Source organism: Phalacrocorax carbo, chromosome 4 (assembly GCF_963921805.1).
Source record: "Phalacrocorax carbo chromosome 4, bPhaCar2.1, whole genome shotgun sequence".
NCBI lineage: Eukaryota > Metazoa > Chordata > Aves > Suliformes > Phalacrocoracidae > Phalacrocorax > Phalacrocorax carbo.
This window is the reverse complement of record NC_087516.1, coordinates 43,405,405-43,427,115: the sequence shown is the minus strand read 5'-3', so window position 1 is coordinate 43,427,115 and position 21,711 is coordinate 43,405,405. Positions and strand designations below refer to the sequence as shown.

The 21,711-nt window shown below is 38.4% G+C and overlaps 1 long non-coding RNA gene across 1 annotated transcript in view; it reads right to left on the bottom strand.

The window, feature by feature from the left end:
• Positions 1-21,711, bottom strand: part of LOC135313076 (uncharacterized) — a 140,702-nt gene that overhangs the window by 100,122 nt on the left and 18,869 nt on the right. Inside the window, exons 2-3 of the long non-coding RNA XR_010372670.1 lie at positions 17,115-17,292; positions 13,740-13,922 (exon numbers count right to left, since the gene is read on the bottom strand). This is a non-coding gene — a long non-coding RNA (uncharacterized LOC135313076). The remainder of the gene's footprint in view (positions 1-13,739; positions 13,923-17,114; positions 17,293-21,711) is intronic.

Here is a 21,711-nt window from a genome sequence, read left to right as displayed (position 1 = left end):
ACTCTCCATTTCCTACAGCATTTACAAAGCATTTTGTTAAACGATATTTTCTGATCCTTACTAAATTATTTGCTAGTTTTTAAGTTTTAAACATTCAGCCTCAATTAATATATATTTAAATATTTTTATATATGACACACAAATATATTTTATGTGAAATTCAGACAATAAATTATAGAACTCTCCCACTCAAAATGCTATAAACTGAAAAAAACAGATTAAGTCACACCAAGTGGATTGCTAGTAAAAGAAAATACATCATCAGAGCAACAGAACTCATTATTCCTATGTTTGAGAAAATTTATACAAGTTGCCCATACATGTCTACTAGGAATTGCCAACACTATTTCACTATCACATAGCCAAATACCAATGTCAGAATAGTCCAACTGGTGCATATCTTCACAGGCCTCACTGCTTTTCTCTACCCTTACTTTTTTTTTTTCCTTACAAGCATCTAATACTAATGGAGGAAGTCAGAGCAACTCCAATTTTTCACACATCCTTCACGTTATTCAAATAGATTTTCTTCTCCCATGGTTGTCCTTGTTAACTGTTCTTTACTTATGCTATTAACAGTGCAACAGACTGCTTTAATTTGCTCATCCTTACTATCTTTCATAAGGTGCCTACAGAGTCCCATAAGAGATGTCTTCCAGAGAAAATCTCTGGCCAACCCACCAGGCTGAGATTCTAATACCTACACTGTAGCATTACCGTAGATGATCTACCGAAAGTATTAGTCTACAGATCAACACTGGATCTTATTGAAATGTTGGGTTAACATGAAGATGTAATGTGTACAGGTCAGAAGTCTGTTTAAAGCATAACGTCATCTTCCTTATATGGATTTTCACCTGTTAGGAGAGCGAAAGTCTTTATCTAAGATCTGCTCAGCAGAACTTAAAGTTGGCATCTACCCTTAAAATATAAATAATTGTAGATCTAAAATGAATCAAAATTGTAGTCATCAAATATGGCATAGAAGGAAAAGAAAAACAGACAATATCATCAATCAATGGTAAATTACTTAGGTCATGTAAATACACACATTCTCAATTAGTGGGTCACTTAATGACATCCAAGAAAAATGCCTGGTTACCCTTCCTCATCAGTAATAAAAGGATTCCTTCATCACTCGTCACATAAGGACAAAATACAGTCTTCATTTTCTTTACTTAAAAGAAGGCAAAATTAATCCTTTGACATTGTCCTGACACGCATTATTTCCTGATCACGTTCCTCAAATCCAGTGACTCCAGCTACAACTGAGCACTCAGTAGGGCTTAAAAAAAAGTAGAACTCCTGTTATTAAACCTAATCAAGTAGTTCCCTGCACTGTAGAGCTCCCATATCAGTAAGGTCCCCACATCTCTTCCTGCCCATTAGCTCCATATAGCAATTTTATCTTCTCAGTCTCAGCTGTCAACAGATTCTTCATCTCCTCTTACCTTCCAAGGTTGGGTGGGGAGAAGTTGTCATAGGCTTTTACCCACCAGCCTGCTTTTCAGTCCACATAGTAAAGGAGAGAGGAAATGAGCAGGGGAGGTGCTCTTCACCTCAAATGGAGAGACAGACAGAAGAACTGGAGGAAAAGAGGATTACCTGGATTCCTCCACTCCCTAATGACAGGATGTAAAGAAAAAACACAGCAGCAGTTATGAGTTGTTGACTGGGTGCGTCAGGTGGGACAGCCAGCCTTTCAGGAAGGCTTTTCATCCTGGAAGCACATGTTACTTTGCCCACCTACATGCTTTTAACATGCATTACTTGTCATTCTGAAACCTGGCACACACCTGAGAACCAGTAATGCCTCGCTTGTCAGCCTCAACCTTCTCACAGCAAAAGAATGAGAGAGGAAAGAAAAAAAAACATCAAAAGCAAAGATGCCAGCTACAGCTTAGCAAAGGTGTTGAAGTTATTTAAGTCATTATGCACAAATAGAGAAGCAATATCTCAAGTCATTACTCATTAGTAACAATAAATATGTTATTTGGTTTTATTTCCAAGTAAACTGAGGTGAAATCTGCATAATAGAGCGCTAATTGACAAGAGGTGTAGATGTATAAAGCAACTAAGCTCTGAGAAGAGCTTGCTGAAGAGGCTAAATGTCATTAATGCGGCTGTTCAGAGGAGACAGCTGCTACTGAGCACTTCATGTTTGCCCTGAGGGTCTGCTTTTGTTTTCTTAGGCTCCCTAAAGCTCAGGCTGAAGTTAGCAAGGATCCAGGGCATGCCCAAAGCACAGGAGCTGTAAGAGGCAACATACTCCCAAGGGAATTTACGTAGGGATTTCAGAGGAGACTGAGTAGCTGTTCCAGAGAAGATGTGGGTGACCTGAGCTGGGCAGACATCTCTGGCATGGCAGTGGTCAGTGCTGAAGTGGATCCGATCCAAAGGCAATGGCAGACACAGGCCCGAAGGCTGGGTCAGCTGAACACTGTCTAGGACATCGGCACTGGAGGTTAATGATTATTCTGCACTTTTCTACAGGCCTGATTAATGCACATATTTTCCCAAAATCTAAGGACTGCTGTCCTGTGTCCCAGGTGTAAGGAAGGCAGAGGGGCAAAGAAGGCTGCAACTTGAGCTTTCTGAAAAAAGAACCATTTTCTGAGGCATAAATGAAATCACATACCCAGACAGTAGCGACAGTATCTATGTATTAAGGGTACAGAGAATTTGTGTTTTGTGGGAGATAGGAGACTTCTGCCTTGCTTAAGGGACAGGCCCCACTGTCTCCCTCACTAAGGTGCAGCTGCCCTGCAGGACATTAGTAGTGAAGAATAAGCTGACAGTGCACACAAGATCTGCCTGAACTCAAGGTGCTAAATCCTACCTAAAAAGAACATAGCAAGATCAGAGAGAGCACTGAAGACCATTTGAGTCCTGAGACAATAAGTGAGGAAGCAGCTGTACTTCAAATATCCCTTCCACCTGTTTCACAGGAGCATGTTCTTACTACCTGGGTGGCTTCCTCAGTGGAAGCCATGGTTTTGACCTTAGCTCCTAGGACTTCAGGGTTTCAAATGGTCTGAAGATGCATGTTCAGCTCTTGCATCCAGGTTGTGTTCCCAAAACTGTCAGCAGTTGGGAGAGGAACTGTTGCTCTCACCAACGCTGAGGCTCTGTACAGAGAAGAGGATAAAGCCGGATCCCTACCCATAACTGGTAAGCAACTGAATGGATCTGTCAAACACTGCCCTCTGGTAACCCTCCGCTAAGTTACAGAAGAATATCTATTAAATTATATACTACTTCTTTATCAAAAGACAGCAAAATTCTTCTGAAAAGAAAAAGAATTCATTATTACATGTCACTTACTACGGAGGCTTTTTTTTTTAGTTAGAGACAGGAAATTGAAACAAAAATGCTGATTTAATGTACTTTTCTTCACAATACTTTATAATTTAAAATGAATTGCAAATGTGCTATAATTTAATATAATTGTCAAATTGCACTGTAAATGCTTTAAAATTAAATAATCACTGCTAAATGTCATATGATTACATACAATTCTTATCTACTAAATTTATACCACATTTCTTAGGCATCTGTCCTCTTATACTAACATAGAAGTGCATATATTTACCCAAATCTCTTACTATTCAATTTTATTTACCTTCTGGTTTGAAATTATTAATTCAAGTAAAAACAAATATCGGACATTGGAATAACAATTTCAAAGGGCATAAGTGATTCAGAAGCCAACGTGCTTCAGAGAGGTGCTTCCATTCCTAACTGAAATATCTCTGTTAAATGGGCATAATGATAAGGGAAGCAGTATTCCCTTTGCAAAATGCTTGGAAATCTATATTAAAAGGGAGAGTACCACTACATTCAATACAATTCAACTTTCACTAGGGACAAAGCAGGTGTTCAGGTAATCAGAAAATAAACCTTGCAAACTTAAAAGGAATGTAGACAACCATAGCAAGAGGAATCACAGCCATTACACGTGCTGCTGTATAAACCATGGCACAATAAAGCCCCCACATCTTAAATGAGCTGCTGAAAATACAGACTCTTATTTTATGAGCAATCTTTGCATTTTAGTAGTTGTACACAGTAGTTCATTTTGTACATTATATGCAACTCTGTACAAAAACTAATCTGTTTTTTTTTCTGTGTTTATGAATCAGATTGCCATTTCTGTCAACACCCACTGAAATCATGCAAAAGATCTTACAAATACTTGAGTTTCATTCAAAACTCCTCTTCACTGGAATATACATGGAAGATAACAAGAAAAACAAGAAAAAAGTTCATCTGATACAGTCCCTTGTGAACAAAATACTTCAAAAGGACCTTTCTGCCTGCTTTTATGGGGTGCTGTAATATAAAACGACAAGGTGTAAACACAATCCCTGTACAAAGCATGCATGTCTATCCCTCCTGACACCAGACAGGCTGTCAGGAGGGACAGGGCAGAGAGGCTCTCTTTTGCTCATGGAGTACTTGGCTTATGAATGAGCAAACCATCTAAATGGGTGTAAAACAGTAAATACATGCATTTGTATGGTCTTTGAGACATCATAAATGCATACAAAATCTTGAGTGTCACCCTAGTTTAGTAGTGTCCATAACTCAAACCATTTGGATGTTAGCATATACAAATGGCTAATTTGAGCAGTTTGGCTTTGAATTTGGTGGTGGAATTTTTCTTGGTTTGGCCGGATACTTCAGGTAGAGAACAGGAGCAATGCACCTCAGTATGATAGTAAACACATGATTTTTAATATTTGAGTAGTACTGTTGGGACTCCTCACTGATTAAGCTTATCACACTGAAACCTCATCACTTTGGATCCTGATCTATCACAGACGCTTTATGCTGATGTCAAGAATGCTAAGGTAAATTCACCATTTTATGCTTTGTACTCTCAGAAAAATGTTTTATTTTACATTCCCTAGTAAAAAGATAGGTGCAGAGGCTACAGTTTAGTGCATCAGCCTTACAAATAGATTTACAAAGGTAGGAAAAATAAACTTACTAATGTTCTGGTTTTACAACTTTCATCAGAACATTACTGCATAAATAACAAAATGTAATGCTGAGCTGTCTGCCAGAATCAAAAGGAAAACAAATCGATAGCAAGTAAATTAATTACCTCCTCATGCATGTATACACATGTAAATAAATGCATACTGTTTATACTACCCTAAAGATCAGTTACAAATTTAGCACACATGAATTGTGGAATATGTATGTAACAATAGCACCGTCAAAGGGAAATAATTGATCATGCCTATAGACACTGAAATCCAAGGATAATATTTCAAAACACTGCATAAAGGTAAGAGCATCCTGAGGTCTATTCTGGCCTGCATATAAGTCAAATAAAATACCAGAAGTAATACTCTCAATGTACTAGATATAGGACAGTGAGTCCAGAAAAGTTGGAGCAATTTAAATACATGTACTATTAAAGCTACCCTTTCAAAAAAAAGAAGGAAAAAAGAGATTTAAAATTTCTGTAAATCACAGATGATCATATAGGTTGAATGCTAACCCTGGTAACCCTTAATAACCATTATAGGTGGATTTAGACAAGGTTTCAAAGTTATCCTGGCAACCTTCCTTCCACTGCTTCCCTCCCTACTTTGCCATGTCACTTGATTATTGAGTGCTGAGGATGCCAGCACACCCTGCTACTCCCCTTCCAAGGAGCTGTGGCATTTAACACTTCCAACCTAATCACTCCCTGTTATGTCATTAAATTGCATATTTATTTTGTTACCAATCTAGCATGCTTTACACCTCCTAATTTTGCAGAAATTCAAGGACAACCATCTCCTTACAGCTTAACCAAACTAAAGCACAATCTGGGAACAAAGGAGTACAATCCCATGTTGCTGCAAACAGTGACATCTCTATACCAAACCCTATCCTGGATGCGGTGAGCCCGCTGCCCAAAGAAGGGAAAAATCCAGGGGAGGAGAAGGGTAGAGCCCAGCAGACTCTTCTCTGGCTCCCCCACTTCCCTGCCTGAGAGGAAGCAGAGAATCTGCGCCTGTCTGGCTTCTGTCCAAGAGGATTTCCCCAGCCTGGATAACCTGCTACACGCTACAGCTACTGCCTGGTATCAGCACTGCTGTCCCCAATGTCAGGCTTGGAGAAGACTTTTTTATTCATATCCTCCTGCCAGTAGCTTTGATCAGTCTTGTGCATCATGCTAACCGAACCTGTGACTTTTCTAAGCTGTTGGGTGATCCCCCAGATGCCCTTCATCCAAATCCTACCAGCAAGTGCAGCTAAAGAAAAAAACCAAACATACAGAGGCTTGCTATAACTCTGCTAATACCCACCTCTTCACTTTCACCAACAATGGGCGCATTCTGCTGCATATTTCCAGAGTTTTTACTTTCTCATTGAATGCTTTTATGAAACGCATGTAAAAGCACAAGTATGAAGCAGAAGTTTCAGAGAGTTTCAAATATAAACTCTCTTCCTTATCAAGGACTTTCAAAAAATCTAACAGAGTTATTAATCATATAACCAATTACTTTATAAAGAGCTATTACAGCAACAGAGCAACCATATCATGGTCACAACTGTTCTGAGTCAGAAACTGAGACACTGCTGCATTTTGAGTTTGCTATAATGCACAAAAAGATCTACACCAATCTATCTTCATAATCAAAAGGAAATACACTGCTGTTTGCATAACTGGATAAATACAGACATAACCAGTACAAACTGTAATACTGGAAGAAAAGATTTCCTTTTGTAGCTCATCTGAGGAAGACTACAGAAAATTAAGTTTCTTAATTTTCTTCACAGTATCTCTACAGGCTGTGATCTTTGAAAAGAACCCTCAACCAACCAATATATCTCCATGTATCAAGAGGCAATAACTAGGCAGCTCTAAAAAATAAAACTATTGGTACCATTCAAAAAGTGTAAGGTTTGGGAGAAGTTAGCAATCCCACATCTACCAGACTAACAGTTTTCATTCATGAGTTTAATGGCAATACTCTACGTAGTATTTGAAAAACAGACCAAGTTTTAAAAGCAGGTATGTGTCTGGACCAAAGCAGATGTCTTTGACATAAGCTCTCAGAAAAATAGGCTACACTTTGACTTCTCATACAATTCCTAATGATTATCTCCTATACTTTAATGTAGTGTTTAACGTCATAGGCTAAGACAGTACTTATTACTCTACAAATCAAATAAAGACTACTCCTGTTCTAGACGTTACAGCCAGCAGACATTTCCTGAAATTTCTGAGCTAATTACAGACAGGTTATTGTTTCCTGCACCACAGATACATGACACTTTGTTATTTCAGTTGTCCCTTGCATAGAAAACTTTATTACCAAACTTCTCTAAGAAAAAGCAGCACTTTCTAACAGATAATTTCAATGTCACGTGTTGTTTCTCATAGCAGAAAGACGACCACCACCACATCTCAAGAGTTCTTTGACACCCCCTGGGTGAAATTTTTTAATTTAGCCTCATACTACAGACTTTTCCTTTCAGAAGTCAAGGTATATAATACAAGAAGACAATAAATAAATCAGAGCCATGCATGAACCATCCATACACCATCACTGTGCCTTGAACTATCCAGTAGATCAGCATAGCCCCTACAGTCCGTCATTTTAGTCAAAGAAAATCTTAACATTCAGCAATGCATTCAATATCAATGTCAATGAGCTATTTGGCTTCCTCCATGAGTACATCAAATCACTGCAAATGACCTATTCCTAAATACACCTTTTTTTGTTTCATTCTGTAACTAAGAAGGAAACATTGTTATAGTTTTATTACATTTTATTTTCTTATTTTTTGCAGATGCTGCAATGTTTTTGCATTGATATTACAAGTAAATTTTAATTTAGATGGGAATCAAACCTAGAATATTTTAATGGTACTATAAAACAAGACAGGAATTAATCTTAAAAATTTGTCAACATTCCACAAAGAAATTATCTATGGAAGATTCCAATTTAAAATTGAGACATTTTATTTATTTGGTATCTTAAGAGTTATTTCTACTAACTTTCATTTGATTGTTTTTCATTCTCTCTTATAATATAGCCTGAAAAAGAAAAAACAGTCAGGTAGGAAACTACCATAAAACCATCTTCATCCTAATGAAAGCCTACTGTGCTCTCAAACCCTCATGATGTCTTCCTCAGATGCACATTAAGTAATTTGAGGTAAAAAGTCAAGTAAGTAAAGTAAATAATCAGCTATATTTTAACAATGTGTAACAATAGTTGGGTTAATGTTTTCATGATTGAAAAGTGATTCTACTAAGCATTTGTGAGTGATGTATAATGTAATAGACCCATCCAGCAATTCTGCATGGGAAATTCCTCTTTGATTTACAAATTGAGTTCAAGTTTACATTCAGTTTAATGATTTCATCAATTTCCCTTTTCATAATGATTCCTCTGCACATTTGTGAAGGAGCATATCATCACCCTAATTGTCCTACCCTCTCATCAAATTTGTTGTTGAATTCATAACAATGATGAACCCTCTCAGCCAGCAGATCATTGGCTCACGTATTCAGCTAAATCACTGGCTGTACTAATCTCTGGCATACTAAGGCTATATAAAACACAGTGTCTTTCTCTTGGAAAATAACTTCCTAATTATCTGTGTGCCAACTTGTCCCAAGGCGTCAGTGTGGATAGTTGATTTGCTTATTTTGTCAGTTTATAAATCTGAAGGGATGGATACAGATCAGCTGTTACTACACTACTTTGACTTGATATTTCCAACATCGGTTTTGGAGGAATATTAGTCCAACAACTTCTTTAAAGACAGAGAAATACCTCATTTCTTCTGTTTCAGAATAAGAATCATATTTAGCCAAATAATTTTCTGGCAAAATGTAAATATAGTGGGGTAGGAAAACAAGTGAGTGGAGTAAAAAACCCCAAAAGTATTAGGGTGGGGATAGGCATACTACAAGTAGGCGTGCTTGGACTGGTCTTTGGAGGGGAGTTGCATGTTTTGTTTGGGGTTGGGGGAGTGGTTTTTATTACCTTTTGAATATACGTGATGTAGTTATATTCTATGTTAAATTTTGCAAGGCATCTTTGGAAGGGTATAATGTTAGTTAGTAGTAGAATATTATAATAAGTAGTTAGAAGAGCATGTAAATATAAAAGAGAAAATTGAGAAAAATCTGGAAGAAGCATAAAAGGGACAAAAGAAGCGTAAAAACCCCATACAGAACATGGATATTTAGAAAACATAGGAAGGATTCAGGATGAAAAACTAGCATTCACTGCCAAAAGGATAACAGCTAAATTTCCAATTATTAAATCAAGTTAAATTCCCACTTACTGCAGAGCAGTAAGTTCTTCTCCATCAGATCTGCTAACATCTGATGCTTTCCCTCTCCATGAGAACACAGGGCTTTGCACATGAGAAAAGCTGGGAAGAGGGAAACCTGACAGCAATTCCACACACTCCCTCCTCCTTTAAACTCTCTGAATGCAGGAGCATGCTGGATCAGTTGCAAGCAGCTTTCAGCAAACATAAGAAAGTCTGCACCTGCGGCATGTTCCGTCTGCAGCATAAAACCTCCCTTCAGGGAGGATTTTGAGAGGCTGTAGAAGCATTGCAAGAGTTCAGGCTTTTGTTCAGGAAAGCACTTGAGCACATACTAACTCTTACTGAATTCAGCAGTATCTAAGCTTGTGCTGAGCCTTTAATGAGTTGGGTGGGTTTCAGAACGTGCTCAAATTTAAGAATGTGGCTTAAGTACATCACTGAAACAAGTCCTTAATTGTTGTGGAAAGTTTTTATTTCATTTGGGGGATCTCTGCACACAAGCAGTTTTCAGACTATGGAAACAGGCACTGCAATGAACAATCCTACATATATTCAAGAATTGCCAACAATGCCTGAAAGATGCTACTCTGAATATTAAAGAATCTCATAGTAACAGATTTTAAAAGAAATGTGCATTAATTATTTATTCCTGTTATTAAAGTATTTGTAAGCTACCGGAGTCACTCACCTAAGCAATAAGCATTCTCTATGTAAGTAACTTATATTTTAGAAATTGTTACAAAATGTGCGATGACTTGTTCATGTAGAACCTGATGGGGGAATCATTGTTAGGATGGCATAACTGAAAGCTATTACCCACACAGGGAAAGTAGCTATTTAACAAGTTCCATATACTTACAAGCTAGAAAAATGTTTAAATCTTAATGTTCCCATAAGATAAATTAACCCAGGTTTTGTTTATATACCTGTCTGCATACATGTAAAAGTGCACATATGTATCTATAAATAAACACATATACGGAACTGTGCAGGGAGGCTGATTTGCCTATTAACATATTTTGACATGACTGATATTATGAATCACTGTTAATATTGTCCTCCTTGATACAAGGCTCACTTGGATATGGAATTTCTTGCCTGTTTTTCCTTTTAGTTTTCAAAACACATCTCTCCAGAATCCCTTCAGGATATACTTTTGAATCTCCTCTTGAAATGTGGAAGGAACTTCAAAGTTCTGTTAGAAACTTATGTATAGAATGACGGACCAGGGTCAGTTCACAACTGAATACCCAAGGCAAGAAAATTAGATGATGGAAAAGACAATTTAATATAAAATGCCTCCGTGCTCAAAAGTTCAAAGAGAGGCAGCTCTGGCAAGCCTTGTTCATGCAGGCAGTCCCCTTTGAAACCAGAACCCTCATTGCCTCATGATTTTTATAGTGGTTCACACCAAGCTGGATAAATGTTAAAGATGCCGGACCTCTAACCTAGCAGCAATTTATCACACTGTGTTCACTAGACCTCCAATCAGACATGGTTCAACAGAGATGGTTTCCAGTTAAAATTATACAGCAGTGTAAGAGTAGCCCCAAAGCTAAGCTAGCCATCCGCCTGCACAGCACACCTCCTGAAGCATGCCTCACTTTTTAGGTCCAGGGTGATGCAGTAGCTGATGCACCACAGGGATTGCCCTGCATGCCTATTTATCTGCCCTGCATGTCTGCCTTAACCACTCAGTGCCACCCACCCTTGCAGCCGACCACATGACAGATCACTGGGAGAACGAGACAGAATGGTCTCCTTAGCAAACAGTCCTGTTGGTGTCCAAGGCAAGCACAGAACAGGCTTGCAGGCATAGTGAATTCAGGCTGTCCATAAAGACAATGCAGTTCAGTCTCCGTAATGCTCCCGTCTGCTGGTCACTGCTGGAACCAGACATTTCAGGCAAGTGGAGGTTTTGCCAATGTATAAATAATGGCACCAGAATTTTTTTTTAAAAAAATCTTTCTCTTTTGCACTTCAAAACCTAAAACCAGCTTTTTGGTATAGCCCATTTGTGGATTAAACTTGATCCAGGTTGTCACGGTTGATTCATCTGGTTCAAAATATCATACTGATCAAAATGTAATATTCAGGAGTACTTGCCCCTGCAACCACCTTTGTCTTCCCCAAAAATATTTTTTGGAGCTATACAAAAATGTTAATGAAAATTTTAATTGTATTCCTAAACCTGTACTATGTTATCTAAATCGGCTTGACAGAGCTGAAAATCAGGCCACCTATTTAAACTGTTAAATCATTCAGAGAGAACATCTTCAAAATTGTAACCTATTTCTTCATTCTGATCTTTTAAATATTCCTCCCACCAGCATTTTGACTCTTTTTCTGTCTATATGTTTTTTTAAAGACCTAGCCAATATTAACATCAAAGAATAACACCATACATCTATTCTGGAATAATACGAATTTTTTCCTATCAATTATATATATAATATGTGTGCACTGGGGTAAAAAAAAAAAAGTGCATTTCTATACTGGCCCACACAAGCCAGTGAACTGGCTAAGTGAAAGATACTAAAAATGTAGGCAAAGCAGCATGTATGTTTCCTTGCCTATACACAGCAGCTGTTGTCCACTTGAAAATTTGGCCCAAAGGGCCTGATTCTGTCCAGAAGAAAGTCTTGTTGCCAGTAATTTTCTTGAATTATCAAGACAATCATCAGTGACAATTTGCTAATAATAATCATATTTTTAAATATAAGTTATGCTTAGATCCAAATAGCAACTTAATGACACAAAACACAGTATGAATGTTGTAATTACTTCTCTCTCTGTGTGCCGATAAGCAGATATTCATCGTGGGATGCTCACAGCAGCCTCTCATGCCATAAAACAAGACATGGAAATACCAACATATAAAAGAACTTTAAAGAGAATTATTAAAAGTCATCCATAAATTTCATGGCTTTTCTGAGCTTAAGACCTATCCTCTTACATTAACATAGTTTCCTCTGATCTGCACTGCTTTTAACTGGAAGTGTCTCCAGCTTATTATTCAAAAGAGATATTTGTGAGGAGTATAGAATGGGAAGCACAATTAGAAAACAGCTGCTGCTTAGCATTTGCCATAAAACTTCAAGATTCCTAGTAGGTGTTCTTTAGAAAAAGTCAATTAGTAATTTAGAGCAGAACAGAGCTCATCACAATTTCTGTCCTCAGTAGCACCAGGGGAGTTCTCCTTTGATTAGAATACTTGCAGTGGGGGCTTCCTTTGTATCCTTCATAATGGAGTTTACATTATAAAGGCGCTTTTTTTTTTTTTAAACACTACAAAACTCAGAACACCAATAGGCAGTTCTATGTCTCTCATCTTTATCTCAAAGGACATGGATAAAGTCTGTTGTCAAATTAGTCAGTGAGGAGGGAGGATAATCCCTAGCAGAGAGGCTGTTAGGCAGATCAAGGATGAAAGAGTGTCTAAACACAGGGCTCACCTATGTAATTAATTGTGCTCACGCAGAAGTGCTGAACCTCTAGCACAGTCCCTGCAGCCTAGGATATTGATCTCTAAGAAGCAAACTATATGCTATCTGGCAATTGCCCAGAGATTACTTCTTAACATCTCAGTTGGGCATCCAGGGGAGTGGAAAGGCACAGTGAATATATAGTGAACATATCCGTAGTCACTTAAAGAGCAGCCCCCACTGGTTCCACCAGTGCTGAACCCAACCAGGATGCAGTCTAGGATCAGGTGCAAAAGGGCTGCCACTTGCTTGCAGGTGAGATGTATTTGGAGGCATTTGCCATCCCCTGTGTATTGCTCCTGCTTTGCCAGGAGAAAGCTAAAACTGTCTGATCATGCACTGCTGCTCGAGCAGCATAGTAATGCAACAATGTGAAATCTGACCTATGTAGGGTCTGTGTTAATAGAGTAAATAAGAGAATCAGACTTGTAGGCAAAAGGTACTAGGCACACTGCACTCCACATTAAAGGCTGCTAGAAAACAATACTGATTACAAATATTAATAGATCAATCATATCATACTAATCAATTTAAAGGGCTGCTTCAGTATGTTTCACAGGCTAGAGATTGTTTCACTTGTACTCATACGAGTACAGTCAGTGGTCCTGTTCTGATTTGTCTGCTTTAAACAAATGTTTCTGTTTAACTATGTACCAAGGTATGACATATTATATCTAACATGGACTAAAGCAGTGACAGCATGTTCTCATATTCAGGATATTTGTAACATCACACAGCACAAGCCCCACCAGTTTTTAGGACACTTCAATACACAACAGTTGGTCTCACCAAACTGCTCTTGACTGCAAGCTGTGATCTAAATCTTCCCATGGTTTCCTGTTGCAGCTTTACATTCAAGCTGATGAATAGCAATGCAGAATAGGACTGAGAGGTGCTCTGTAAAGTACAGAGGTTGCCCTGTGCTTAAGGACATAAGTTGTAGAGAAGACTTACCACCACTCTGGCTGCCTTTCCCAGGTACCAGACACAGCAAGGATGGCTCTGCTGGTGCTCACTGAAGAGACGGTCATGCTCAGCACTCTGGGCAGAGATCAGGCTCTTCCATGAATGCCTTACACCCCCTCATTGTTCTTCTGCAGCGCTGATTATAAGGCCTTGATATCTCCTGTACGGTTCCTGGAAGGGATGAGAGGAGTCATTTTAAGCTAACTCCTTTTTTTACCTTAGCAAAGACAGTAAAGGTTTGCTTTCAGTGCTTGAGCATCTTCTTTGAGACAGTGCCCCACTGAGCTTATATCAATGTTTTTGCATTTCCTGTTCAATACATATGTGAGGCTGCAAGAGAAGATCATGAACTGACTTGGTGTGCAATTAAATAACAGTTTCAATGCAATACAGAGAGCGTTTCCCAGAAGTTGTGTTACAGAAACCCTGAGATGAATTTTTATTTCAGTGTTGGTTTTTTTTATAGAGATGATGCTGAATCAATGATTTGATGTTGAATGTTTGGAGTGTGCTAGCAGAACTACTTCACTTGCAAATAAATTAATTTCTTACCGTATTTAAAAGATGTATAGAATAAGGAATATGCTACACATTTCTCATTTATTAGCTGAGCACGACAAACATGCAAGTAGGAATGTAACTGCAAAATAGAAAGCTAAATAGTAATGTTCTTTTATTTATTTACTCAGCACTTACTATCTGTGCCTCTAATTTAATCTGCAGGGTTATAAATACTGACTGGCAGCTCTTCAAGAGATTGTCTACTACAAATTGATAATGTAAGGAGTTAATAATATCTGTCTGCAGGATTGTTAAGGCCCACTGAACCATGCATATTTTCTCTCATTTCTAGCCTGAAGCTCCAACCTATGCAAAACTTTTAAAATGCTCAATTAGCAGTAAACAGGTATCAATACAGCCGCAGTCTAACTGAGGGGATGGGACAGCTCTCCAGCTTGGCAGCTACTGCTGGAGGCAAAAGAACATGCTTCTCTAATATTCAGCAATTCATCTTTATTTTCTTGTATCAGAATTTTCTGTTGTTTTTCTCTAAGCTTTGCTAAACAAAACTGAACAAATCAAGTGTTATCAGCTGAATAGAGTTTGATACTTTGAGAAACTGGGTATGAAGATCTAGTAAGGTATTTTTATAAAATAATGTCATAGAAAGCACTTTTTGTATTGCTGCATAACAATATAACACTTTGAAAGTGTTTCTATGTCACAGCACAATGTTGTTTTGCGACACTTAACTCCTACATATTAAAAAGAGTCATGTTAACATCAGAAAGCAGGAATGTGGATTTTAGGAAAACAACCTTGCCATGTTTTTTTATCTTCTCAGATTTAGGTTGCTTTCTAATATCTCCTCTGTATTTTCCTCAGCCAAGATATAATTTTGCTTTTGAAGGAAATCAAAAGCCGAATTAGAAGTATGAACAGACTATGTTTTCAGCTGCTTAATTATCTTCTGGGGTTTTTTTTGTATGCACTGCCTTATTTGCAGTTGAATTCTCTGTTGGAGAAAGAGAACATGGTAGCAGGAAGCATAGCTTTTAATGAAAAGCATCTACATTATGAAGAAAATTCACCAGCACTTCATCCTGACTTCCTCCTCTCTTCCTTTGTCACAGCTACTGGACCTGTTTAAGATGCAAAACCTGAAACTGGTAGAACAAGCTGAAAAAATACATGCATCTTCAGGTAGAAATAGCCACCACAGAAGCAACCCAGTGTGTTCTACAGCAATAAAAAACCAGCATGAGTCTGAATGAAAGCCTTGGAGTGTAACACACTATAAATTTGTCTCCAGTCACATAGCATATTCAAAAAATACCAGATACATTATTTTAAAAATTGTATTTTCTTTATTTTCTAAAACAAACGGATGATTTTTCTGTTGTGGTTCTTGCATTCAGAAACCCCGTAACAGTTTACCAGTTGAAAAATATTTTGGTAAGCTACAGCTGGGGGCTACAGTAATTGCAGATTTCTTACAAAACAAAATGTAAAACAGAAGATTTAAAGGGAATTACAAAGCAAGCTTTTAATAATTTAGAATCTTTACATACTCTGCCCAGAAAACAATGCCGCTTAGTTTTTTGTACCAGTCAACAATTCTAGATGTTTTATGATATTTTATAAATTATTCTCATTGAAAAACTTCTCAGACATATGGGAAATGCCTACAGAGAATTACTTCATTTAACTGACCATTTCAAAAATTTATTGCAGCAGTGCCACGTGAAATCTCTACTGATTAAGAAAGTTTTATGGAGGCATAACCAGAGAAAAATGGAACTGTGTGAGCTCTATTCATAAATACTGTCAGGTCTGACAAACGTTTCAAGAGTGTTGGTTAAGTAAAATACCACTTTCATACAGACTGTTCTAGTCAAGACTTTATGACTCTCACTCAACACCATTTCACACATACAACTGTCAAATTGTTGAATTTCTCTTCCGCTTGTTTCCTTTGTGGAGGGGTGGGGGGGTGTTGGGGGGGAGCAAGGGGGAAGATTTGCAGAGGTTTTGTTTACAATGATACCAGAATCTTAGTAAACTTTCTCCCATTGAGGTATGAATAGGAAAGAAGAAAATCTGAAAGAACCTTGACTATTCCACATTGTAATTATTTCAAGTGGTTAATAACAGGGTTTCCTCTCCTTTCCTTTTAAAATCAATCACACAAAGGAAAATCTTCCAAGAAACAGTCCAGAAATACCAGAAGGTCTATGGTTTGGAAAACATATTATGTTATACAGTATAATTTATACTATGAAGTATCTGGGTTTTGATTAATCAATGCAGATAATGTATTTCTAGTTAATATCTCTAGCAAACTGGGTAATTTTACTCTAAAATATTATTTGTTTCTCATCATTTTGTGTCATCTTTACGATGTATCTCACAGCCGCTTATATTTTATTATGTCATTTTCAGATTTTGCTCCTGTATATTGATATGCAATTTGATATTAAGTACCATAAAATAGTAGGCTGTAAAGTAAATTACATCAATATCAAACAAGTAAGATTACAAAATACATTTATTGCCTCATCATGTGTTATGATATGCTGGAGAAGTACACTCAGCATCGATGGTTGGCCCTGCTTACTTTTGGATATGCCTCTGATCAAACCTCTATTAACATGAGTTTTTGCAATAGCCAAATGTTAATCACTTCTCTGCCACCTGTGAAACCACTTTTCTTAATGCATCACATTAAAATTACATTAAAGCAGATGTACTCCCTCTTTAAATTAAAAAGCCCATTTTGAAGGCATGGTTTTTCAAGCAGGATCTATAGCCCATCATTCTACCAAAAAAAGGCTCCCAGAAATAAGATCACATTTCACTTACCTGAGTACAAAACACAGAAAGATGCTTAGGCCATTTTTTCCAGCCCCTCTTGGCCCAACATAAACGAATCCTCTTCAAATGAGAAAGCCTTCTGGTCGTATTGCCGTTCAACTTGCTGCACGAGTTCGGTAGGGTTTGAGTCCAGGTCTGTGACCATTAACTGCCTCGGCACCTTTCTCTGAAAGATTACCGCAGACAGAGTCTTAATTAAGGAGCTTAGATGAGTGAACTAGCACCTGTCCCATATTCACATGGGGTTACACTAGCATCTATTGCCACGCAAAGGATGGGATCTCCTGGCTGCTGCAACCTCCTGCCTCAGGCACAATACACTCAGGAACACACACCAAGCTGTGTGGCTACAGATCACCTGCTATATGGCTAGCACATAAAGGATCAACCAGCTTGCAGGTTGATTTAAAAATACCTGGAAGTTACATACAATAATCAGTTCTCTGAAAGGCTTGAATTTATATGAAAAATGTATGAAGAACAAACTGAGAGTGAATATATGCAAAGAAACTGCTTGCTGAGTTAAAACATGATCTTTGAATTAGCTCAGGATGGCTATGACCTTAAGTTTTTCGTGACCTATTTCTTCAGTTTCCATAGCTCTGGAAGTAGAATAATGTCATTTTCCCATAATTTGGTTATTTAGGGCCAGCTTGTGACTTACATCAGTATCCAGGCAAGAAGGTAAATAATAATAAAAACTTGGTTTTACTACATCTTAATGCAGAAATTATTGGGAGAAGGTTGCAACAGGCACTGTTCTGGAAGAATGGCGGCCCCATCAGCAAGAAGGCCAAAAAGTTTCACTGTTCATATGAAAGTGGTTAGTCATTATTACCCTGAGCCTACATAGAAACAAGGGAAGTTATGACTTTCTGCAACAGAGCACCATCTTCTCGATATTCGTACAGTCATCTAGCTTTATCTTAAGCTTTTATAAAAGTATGAAGATGACAAGGTGCTGTAATAGTCCTAGAGGTAAACAGAAGAAAAATATGAATTTTTCAGAAAGGTCAATCCTTTACTACAATTGTTTGTAATTTTATATTAGAAAGCTGCACTTAACTTTCTTGGTAAAGTTTCATAAGAACCCTCAGACTCCTCCTTTCTGTCATGCCCATACCTCAGAATGAGAGTGATGTTTGTTGCTTGGAAGTTTTTGACCTGAACTTAATTTGTAATTGGTTTGTTGGGTTTTTTTTTTAAGTGAAAGAAGAGAGGAAATATGTAAGGCGAGGGAAGTAGAACGTAAAGTACCTAACAAGTACATTCCCAGGTGTGGGCTATTCATGCTTGAAGGCAACATAACCATTTTGGTCCTTTCTTAGAGGCTCCATCTCACAAATGCATTCAGAGTACAAAGACCAAGTAGTCAAAAGGATAAAATGTGCTTCAGCCTTTGTCTGGTTAGAGACAACAAACACAAGAGCCAACTTCAGAAGCCAAGTACTTATCTAAAACAATGAAAACACTGAATAATGTCATAAACAAAGCAGTCCTTGAAGAGACAGAAGAGATTTGTGTCCAGATGTTGAAAGAAAACACATAAATGTAGCACTGGATTTTCCTCTCTGAGAGCTGAATCTTCAATGTTTTGCTGGAGTTCACATAAAGAATAAATAAATACAAGTTTTGTTACACTTGAGCAAGTAAAGTTGTAAAACTGAGGTGGGAAAATAAGGGATGAAAGGAGGAGCAGATTATTCAAAAGCTGAAATATGTGTTCAGCTTGCTTTTCCCACATCTATTGTTTTCTTCCTATTCCCCAGTTCAGATATGGTGAAAAGTTGCTCAGATAAGAGCAGGCAACAATTGCTTAGACACACAGCATAAATTAAAATGGCAAAATGCCACATTCTGTAGCACAGAGGCAAAGTACTATAATCCTACCAGGTCTAAATTGAATCCAAGGCAGGTTTATAGGATAACACAGCTAAGGAGAAGGGGTGAAACCAAAATCTTTTTGTCCACCCAGCTTACTTGTTCTGCCAAGAGCTAGGAATTGTCTCCCCTAGGACCAAAGGTCTGTCCTTTACACAAAGCTCACCCATCCAGAAACATGTTGAGAGGCAGCTCCTGGCACAGTAGTGATAGGCTTGCTGTCCTTTATTTTACGTCTCCTGACTGCTTCCACATTGGACTTCACCTCCTCACCCCCCTTCAGCTGAGCAGTAATAGATATGACACAGCATCCTTTTTATCCTGATGCTATTAAAAAAGCAAAGCCAATCTAGCCTGTACTGTTACCTCAGACAATCATTTGTCTTCGAATCACTACCTTCTAGGCTAACTTTATAAGGAGTAATAAAAGAATCCCTAATGAATCTCTAAGAAACAAACAAAGCTAGTTCCCCTTCTCCTATCTAACAGGAGGGCAGCAACGAGTCTCAATAAATCAATAGTTCTGAGGTCAAAATTCATTGGTTTTAGTGATAACTCAAACACCAATTTACCTTAAAGCGCCACTGCTTACCCATGGCTGCAATAAATTAGAGAAAAGGACATATTCTGAAGATCTACACCACCTGTTTTCAAGTATTTCTCTGCTGCTTATAAAGGACTACTAGAAAAAGTGTACAGGAGAAGCATACATGGGACTATAATGTCTGATAAAGAGCAAGTTACCAAAATGGATGCTTTCTAGAAGACCTATATTTTAAAAAGTTTAGGAAACACTGTGATAGTCTTTGGGGTGAGTAAACTGATACAGAAGATATGAATTGGTAGAGAAATCAATGTTAAAGATTGTTAGTCACTTTTTCGACGCTATTGAGGATGGAAAATCATTGACAAGTGTTTGCAAGAAATGTTTATTGTTTCCACCTTAAAAGTCATCTCCTGATAGAATAGCCTGGTGCTTCATAGAAAACATTTCAGTGGAATAATTATGTCCACAGCCTTGTTGCTATTTTCTCCCCCTGGGTCAACAAGAACCTTATGAAGTTCAACAAGGACAAGTGTGAGGTCTTGCACCTGGGAAAACATAATCCAGGAGTGCAGCACAGGCTGGGATCCACCTGGCTAGAGAGCAGCTCTGTGGAAAGGGACCAGGGGGTCCTGGGGGACAGAAAGCTCAACACGAGCACACAGTGTGCTGTGGGTGGGGAATTGGCTGACAGGCCAACAGGATGCTGGGTTGCATCAACAAGGGCATCGCCAGCAGAGAGAAAGAAGTCATTATCCCACTCTACTCAGCACTGGTCAGGCCACGCCTGGAGTACTGTGTGCAGTTCTGGTCCCCGCTATACAAAAAGGATGCGGACAGGCTGGAAGGGGTCCAGAGAAGGGCCACCAAGATGACCAAAGGACTGGGAAGCTGCCATACGAGGACAGGCTGGGAGAACTGGGTTTGTTCAGCCTTGAGAAAAGGAGGCTCAGAGGGGATCTCATCCCCATGTACCAGTACTTAAGGGGTAGCTACAAAGAAGATGGAGACTCCCTTTTTACAAGGACTCACATGGAGAAGACAAGGGGGAATGGACACAAGTTGCTCTTGGGGAGATTCCAATTGGACACCAGCGGGAAATTTTTCCCAGTGAGGACAGTCACCCATTGGAATAATCTCCCCAGGGAAGTGGTTGACTCAGCCACGTTGGACACCTTCAAGAGTCACCTGGACAGGGTGCTGGGCCATCTTGCCTAGACTGTGCTCTTCCCAGAAAGATGAAATTCATTGTCTTACTAAAATACATCTTTGATCCACCTTTAGCTGTAAATTCTTTGCCCTCCAGTGGGTGAAAAAAGGGAGGGGAAGGATCTGTAATTGTTCTCTCAGCCTCAAAATTCATAAATTGAGGTCCTCCCATTCCTCCTCCTTCATGGATCCTTTCAAGAAAAGAATTGCTTGGATGCCCCTTAGTATAATCATAATGTTGGTAGTTTTGAATTAAAACAATTATTAAACTCCAATTCCAGGCCTCAGGTCTTCTGCTAGTCAACCTTTTCATTTGGAAATTTATTTTCCCCCTCATTGCCTTTTTGACTGCTTCCACTGTACTCCAATATATCAGCAATATACTATGGCTAGAGGTGGCACACTGAGAAATAGATCACTCTCTACAAAAAATTTGTGTGGTATGTACAGCTCTGATACACAGTATCATACTGTTTGTGGGACTATTGGTTGGGAAGAAAACTTTCTACAACTGAAACTAGGGGAGATTTGGGGCATTTTATTTGCATGCAGAGGGAGGAACTGTTGGATATATATTGCCTGAATGATCCTCTGACATTGTAGGGATCTCAGGCAATGACAAACTCATGTCTTTATTGATAGCATAAATTTTAGAGCTAGTTTGAATGCTGAATTATCTAGCCTAAAGTCTTCAGTATGAGTGTGAAACAGCCTGTAACAGAAAAATCAGGTTAAAAGATCAGATGTAACTTCACGATCATGATTTCTGTCTTCATTTGATCTGCTCTCTCTTACTCTTCCCCAGCCCTTTGCTCCTTCTTCATTTAGCATTTAAAAGTCAGAAACCCATATACCTATGTCCCAGCCCCAGTGGCGAATGGAACTGTGTCAGTGAGTCTTTAAATTCACACAGAAGACAAATAGAAATAAGCATACATATTCTTCCATATT